We start from the raw sequence: 7,617 nt of genomic DNA, 5'->3' as shown, positions 1-7,617 counted from the left end.
GTGTTCAAAATATGTGGACGATAATATTTGTATTGTTATGGTTTCGGACCAACTCAGAACAGAACCGGATCCCAAAAATGCATACCAGGAATGGATCGGATACAAAAAAACAATTTATGATAACAAAAATGGTCGCTACACTGACATAGTAGAACACAAATCGTTGGGCGCAACGCAGGGTAAAATTAACAAAACGATTAAGGAAAAGATCATGCAAAAGGCAACAGAAAATAATAATGTCCTAAAATGACAAGACAAAGCCAATCCACAGGTAAAACGTAAACGCACCAAGGATAGCAATACAAAAAATTAACATGAGATCACAAGAACAACAAACCAGATATATGACAGGGAAAAGTCCAAAAATCAAGAGCGATGGGAGACTAGAAAATCAGCACTTGCACATGAGATGGGTAAAAGGCGAATATTTCCACAACTGTTGACGGCTAGACACTCTCTTAAAACAGGTGATCAATTATGGCATGATAAGAGACGGGAGGATAAGCCCTCCACTGCCCCCTGCAGTAGACAAAATAAAACAGAACCATCACGCCCTTTGTTTGGTCTAATTACCGGTACTTGAAGAAAGCTTTGCTATTGCCACTGGGAAACTAACACCAAAGCAAACCAAATCCATGTATGGATGTACCAGATGACGGCATGAAATCACAATTGTTGAAATTTCATAACACATTTTTCGCCATAGGTCGGGATTGTATACTGTAGTGGTTATTGCCCTGCCTTGTGGCCACAGCAATCCTTCGAGTCCTGGTCACGTCATGTGCAAAGGGCATTTCTGTCCAGAAATTATTCCTAGACAGAAATAATTTCTTCGGGGCGGTCCAGTCGTTAGCATGTCGACCTCACAGTGCATTCATTCATTCATTCATTTTCCGATCCGCCTATCCTCACAAGGGTAGCGGGGGGTGTGCTGGAGCCTATCCCAGCCGTCTTCGGGCAGTAGGCGGGGGACACCCTAAACTGGTTGCCAGCCAATCGCAGGACCTCACAGTGCAGAGGTTCAATTCCAGCTCCGGTCTCCCTGTGTGGAGTTTGCATGTTTTCCCCGGGCCTGCATGGGTTTTTTCCGGGTACTGCGGTTTCTTTCCAAAAACATGCATGGCGGGCTGCTTGAACACTCTAAGTTGTCCCTGTGGGTGTGAGCGTGAATGGTTGTTCGTCTCTGTGTGCCCTGTGATTGACTGGCAACCGATTCAGGGTGTCCCCCGCCTACTGCCCAGAGATGGCTGCGATAGGCTCCAGCAACCATTGAAAAATCGATGGATGGATTTTTCACCATGAAAAATAATGAATATACCGGTACATGTATTTATGATCCAGTCAAGTTCCAATCTGTCTCCATCATAAAACCTTGATTAAGATATCCTTTATTTGTCCCACACTGGGGAAATTTACAGCCTCCAGCAGCAAGAATGTGGGTAGAAAGAATAAAGAAGAAAAAACAAACAAACACTGTTCATTCATTCATTCATTCATTCACTGTTCAATTAAGTGCAATATAAATACAAAATGGATACATCCCAGTGCTATTTACAATTGTTTCAATTGATTCAATGCACATGCAGAATTTCAAGTAACATTTTAACGTCAAGCCGCTAACTCTCACTACTCTCTAGAGCACAGGTGTCAAACTCAAGGCCCGGGGGCCAGATCTGGCCCGCCAGGTCATTTTATGTGGCCCGCGAAAGCAAATGATGTGTGTCAACTTGGTATAATCTGTACCGAAATGTCAAATTGTAATGTCTAACAAATAACGTTGAGATTTTGCACTCATTTTGTTACCCTGCTTACACTCACTTAAACAATAATCGAACAAACTATTATAATTGACTAGATTGAAAGCTAGTAGTCAATTAAATTTGTTGTGTACAAGGAATAATTTTGTGGTTTCACTGTCATAACGGCCCTGTAAGGGAAGATGTAACTCCAAATTGGCCTGCAACTAAAATGAGTTTGGCACCCCTGCTCTAGAGTTTTCCTGCAGCGCAAGAAAAAGTACAAACATGCATGACAAACACACTTCCATCCCATGGAAGGTTTAGACCTTTTACTGTAGCTGCCTGCGCTTACTTCTTGAATTAAGTTGAATTTGGAGCCGGCACTGCATTCTTCCCACTGTCTCTTCTGCACTCCATGCCGCACTCGTGATCACGCCATTGTCGCCATGTCACCGCTTTTATCTCGTCACCCGGAGCAACCTCTCCATCTTATTGTCCTGCCACCGCTATCTGTCTCTTTGTGGCTCTGATGAGGGTCACGAGGTCAGGCTGGGACGGGGATTGTCATTAGCTGTGTGTGTGTGTGTGTGTGTGTGTGTGTGTGTGTGTGTGTGTGTGTGTGTGTGTGTGTGTGTGTGTGTGTGTGTGTGTGTGCGCACGCAGGTGAATTGTGTACATGTGTAAGCCACACAAGATAACAAGAGTCTTTAATGATCAGTGTGAGGAGATGGGTGCAAACGAGAAGCAACGCTGCTTATATACATACACAGTGTACCCCACCCCCACCAAACACACACACTTCTAAAGCACGCCGTACACACCAGACGGTGCACTTGGAGTCATTTTTCTGGCCATTAAGAAATACTAAATGTCACATTCAATGTATTAACCAGACTGTTGAACATCAGAAAATGAAATATATGTGCCCTAAAATGCATATTATTGGGAATGTCCTGAGGAAACACCAATACTGTATATCCTGTGTGAAGCTGCGCACCATCCATCTATCTATCTATCTATCTATCTATCTATCTATCTATCTATCTATCTATCTATCTATCTATCTATCTATCTATCTATCTATCTATCTATCTATCTATCTATCTATCTATCTATCTATCTATCTATCTATCTATCTATCTATCTATCTATCTATCTATCTATCTATCTATCTATCTATCTATCTATCTATCTATCTATCTATCTATCTATCTATCTATCTATCTATCTATCTATCTATCTATCTATCTATCTATCTATCTATCTATCTATCTATCTATCTATCTGAACAACCGTTTGCAGTGGCATTCCTAAAGTGCATGACAACAGTAACACACACACAGACAGTTCCTGTGTGTTTTTTGCAGACACTCGTTGGACTTTTTCTGCCTTCGTTTGCTTTCCATGCTGACTGGTGCTTCTCTCGCGGGTGCTGTCTCTCCCAATAGTAACAGCAAAAATGCTGACACAGCTCAACTCATAAACAAACACCATCCAGTGGCGTCCCACCTGCCTGCCAGTTTTCCCCTCTTCTGCTGTTCACTCACAGTTGGTTACAAAACGAATCCATCCATCCATTTTGGATAGCACTTGTCCTCATTAAGGCTGCGGAAGAGTTTGTGCCTATTCCTGGTGACTTTTAGGTGGGGTAAACTCTGGATGGATCATAAGCCAATTGGAAGGCGTTGCACACTGGCGGTAACAAGAGACCCGAGGCCAGTGCCGCCACAGGCTAGTTGCCGGGCCTATTTGTTTCGGTGTCGATGCCCTGAGCGTGTGTATTTACATCCCTGTGTGGGCGTCATGTGCATGTGTCGATGCCACTATTTCTTCAGCTTTCTCAGGGTTGCCTCATCACAGTACATTTTTGTGAATGTGTTTGCCAGAGGGGAACAGAATCCATAGCAAAAATGTGCCCTCGCAGCTGGAGTGGGATGGATGAAAGGAATGACAGTCAGTATATCTACATGCATCCAATGATTCTCACCTATCTTACCGAGTGCCAAAGGTTTTTAAGAGTGTCCGCACATAGCAAATGTCTTTTCCATCAGGCCAACGATTTGAATGGTCTGAAACAGTTGTCAAACATGTTCAAATTGTGATGGTGACAAGAAAAACTGTTTAAACAAAACATTCAAACGGTTTGGGAATGTCTGGTGAATGTATTGGCAACTGTTTGCAATTTTGAACCAACCCAGACCAAAAAAAAAAAAGGCAATTGGCCGATGACTCTCATGGTTTCATTTACAGTTCCTGCTGGAGTGGAGGGTGTTCCCTCCAGCGGCGTACCTGTCATGAGTTAATGGACTATGTAAGGACATCCATGCCAACTACTTGCTGTCGGATTATCCGCCTTGCTCACAACTCTCGTACCAAGTGCTAATTCTCGAGACGCTCATGATCTTGTTCGTTCCGCTCTCGTTCATGCCACATTTTATTCCTTATGTACGTAGTGTTAAGTTAGTTATTTATAGTGACTATTTTTGCTTCTAGTAATTGGGTTTCCTTGCCTTTTTATGACTAGAGATGTACATTATTTAGTCATCATTACCATTTGCAAGCTCTTTTTGTTCATTCCGTGATATCCTGGCTCTCTGTACCAGCGACTTAAGTCATGCTTTGTCGGGCCTGTGCTTACTTGTGAATAAACCTGTTTCGTTAAAACTTTGTGACGTTTCTGGGCTTGACGCCTATCCTATCTAGACTACATCCAGATCCTAACAGAGACCAGTTTTGGCTTTATTTCGTTCGAGACACTTGGGATAGGCTCCAGCACAACTGTGAGCCTCGTATGGATAGGTGGTTCAGAGAATAGATGGATGGATGAAATAGTCGTAATACATTTTAGAATTCTTATTTAAGTAAATAAGAAATGCAAAAAATAAAAATGCTAAGGTAAAAAAAAAACGTTTTTTCTTGAAAAAACAAAGTTCCACTCATATTTTAAAGTATATTTCAATTCAGCAAGTGGTGTGTACTGCACCTCCTGCAAGCTAAGGTGACAACAGGTTTCAAACATTGCTGGAAGATGGTTCCTTTTATCTTTCACTTTGAGCAAATGCCTAATTTCTTTACTGTATGAGGAGACTCGTGACCACTGTAACGGTGTGTTTGGGATTTAGTGCATGCAACATTGAAAAATTAACACTCATAGTAAAGTGAAGATTATTCTGCACAAACTGCTGAAAGATTCACAAACTCGCCTGTACAAAACAGAGGGGCGATGCTACAAACTGTTGTGATCACGTCGCACTTCTTCCACGCCTCGTTCTGTCTGAATAGAGAAGGCATAAAAGTCCTTTTCTCTACCCCGCCATGCCAGGCAACTCTCAGCGGCCTCTTTGTTGACACAGCCGCCACAATGGTAGCTAAAGGCCTCCCATTATGACACTAACCCCAGGCCCGGTCGCGGCCTTGCAGGGTGATCCAGTGCACAGCAGCCAGCACTGCCCAAAACCCCCCTTCAACATCAGCTTGCGTGTATAAGACTAAACCCCCTGCCCCCAGCTGCATTGTTCTGCATTATTCTGCCTCGACAATAGGAAATCACACTTTGAAAGTCATTTTCAAAAAGAGGGAAGCCAATCAAAATTTATTGTTTCCCTTTGGCTGAGCGGCCTGCCCCTCCCCAAAGCCCGGGTTTCATTCACAGCCATTATACAGACAAATTAAATAAAAAGCGAGTATGGGGTCGGAAGAGGGCTGAGAGTTTCGCTGACATTCGCCAGAGACATTCAGGCTTGGGAAGATCTCTTTCAAGCAACGGGAGAGGGAAGAATTGAAAGATGCTGATGCAAATAACACGGCACGACCCCTCTTATTGCAGCGGATCATAAGTTAAACTACAGATGTGAAGCAAGAGATTGCAATTTGGTGGACTTCACGCTTAGTCTTTTTCTTTTTTTTTTCCTTCTCCAAAGCTCCAGCAGGTGATAAAAGTATAGTGGAGGCCTGCTGAGAAGTAAGGTACGTTACCCCGAACATACAGAGGCTTCACGTGCGTGTGTGTGTGTGTGTGTGTGTGTGTGTGTGTGTGTGTGTGTGTGTGTGTGTGTGTGTGTGTGTGCGTGTGTGCGTGTGTGCGTGTGTTTTTGTCAGATATTGCTGAAACCTCTTCCGTAATAATCAGCTGTATTTAAATTTTGGTGCACTGTTGGCGTTGCCCCTGCTTTTGCAAAGAACGCTCTCGCAAAAGGACATTTCAACATTGGCTGAAAAGAAAATGTATGGCAGCTAGGACGTTTCATGTGTCAGAATAGCCTGCTGTGTTTTTATAGTTGAAGTCACTCCGTTAACGGCATTTCATATGTTTTGTACAACTGGCTGATTGCTTCTTCACTGATTTGCCTAAACACGACTTGTGCCTGGATTAGATTTTCCTCCTTGTGTCCATCCTGTGTTGATCAAGCCAGTAATTGTATTTATTATCAAATAAGCAGTCCAGTGACATGTTCTATTGGTGTGACCAAGCACACGTGAGACTGAGTGAGTGAGGGAGAAAAAAAAAGGATGGGATGGAGGAAAGGGTAGTTGGAGGGGTGCCGCTCTTTGAAAGCAGGAGGGCTTGGATGAGAGCTTGACCCCATTTAGGATGAGCGAGAGAACTCTGGAGCAATTCAGGGAAGTGGGGGGTAGGGGCTCCTTAGACCTGCACTTAAAGGCCCTCTGCAGGAAGTCCTCATTCTTCCTCCTCTTCAGCAGCAGCGGCAGCAGCACCAAAATGCCTAATTTAGCATGTGGGAGGATGGGAAGGAGGGCGTGAGGGAGGGGGAGTGAAGGGAGGACCCCCATCCTCCCTTAAGTGGTATAATATAAAAACTCAGAGGTAAATGTCAGCAAGAACACAAGAATTAGTGTATATTATCAGTTATTTGTGTGTGCGAACCTTGTTATCCGCTCACTGTGACATCCCCAATGTTACGGATGGAACAAACACCATGCCTCACATCATCACCAAAACCTGAAATAATTACTTATGCTATGAAAGAACTACTACTGTTTGTTTGTTTGGTTGTTTGTTTTACAAGCACTGTTGATACACAGACAGAGCGTTCTACATACAAATAAAATGAACTATCCAAAACCATACTGGTAACTGTTGTCATACTCGACACCATATGTCTCGTTATGAGACAGAACTATTTGAGTTTGAAAGGTAAGGGAAATAATGAAAGCCTTAGTATTAAATTACAGAAAAAAAGAGAAAACTATGTTGTACTGATAAACAACAATGAACAAAACAATGCTTGTCAGCCATTTTAAATCAGCTGCTCTGAAAATCATGTCACTTTATTATATCAGGATTTGTAAAAAGAAAAAACAAAAAGTTGCAAATAGAGGGTACTTTAAAACATCTCCGTATTCTGTTTATTATTATTTTTTAAACAATCTGCTGGAACACTGACATTTTCCAATTGGGTTTCAAGTAAATTATTATATTGTTATCGAATATTCCACTGCATTGAGAATGACTAAACAATTTACAAAACTTTGTAATGTCTTCTTGTGATGCACGAGAAGGGCCATTCCGACGATTGGGTGATATTTGCCTGTGGGAAGACATTCACATAAATGTACTGTGACGAGGTAAACTTGAGTTTTTGCCCAAAGTTAGCTGGAATAGGCCCTAGGACCCCTCGCCCCCCCCCCCCCCCCCCCGTAACCCTGATCAGGGTAAGCGGTGTTGAAAAAGGATGCATGGATGAATTTCATTGCTATCACGATGGATGGTTCCACATCTGTAAAACGAGTCAATATACCCACCAGATATGCCAACTTCAAGGTTCCGCATTCTCTAAGCATGCTCCTTTTTCACTTGGTCTCAATATTACAAGCTGGCTTTGTTATATACCTCTCGGTGCTCACAGACGGCAATCAT

This window comes from Hippocampus zosterae, chromosome 2 (assembly GCF_025434085.1).
Source record: "Hippocampus zosterae strain Florida chromosome 2, ASM2543408v3, whole genome shotgun sequence".
NCBI classification, from domain to species: domain Eukaryota; kingdom Metazoa; phylum Chordata; class Actinopteri; order Syngnathiformes; family Syngnathidae; genus Hippocampus; species Hippocampus zosterae.
The sequence above is the reverse complement of the archived record's forward strand: the minus strand, read 5'-3'. Positions refer to the sequence as shown.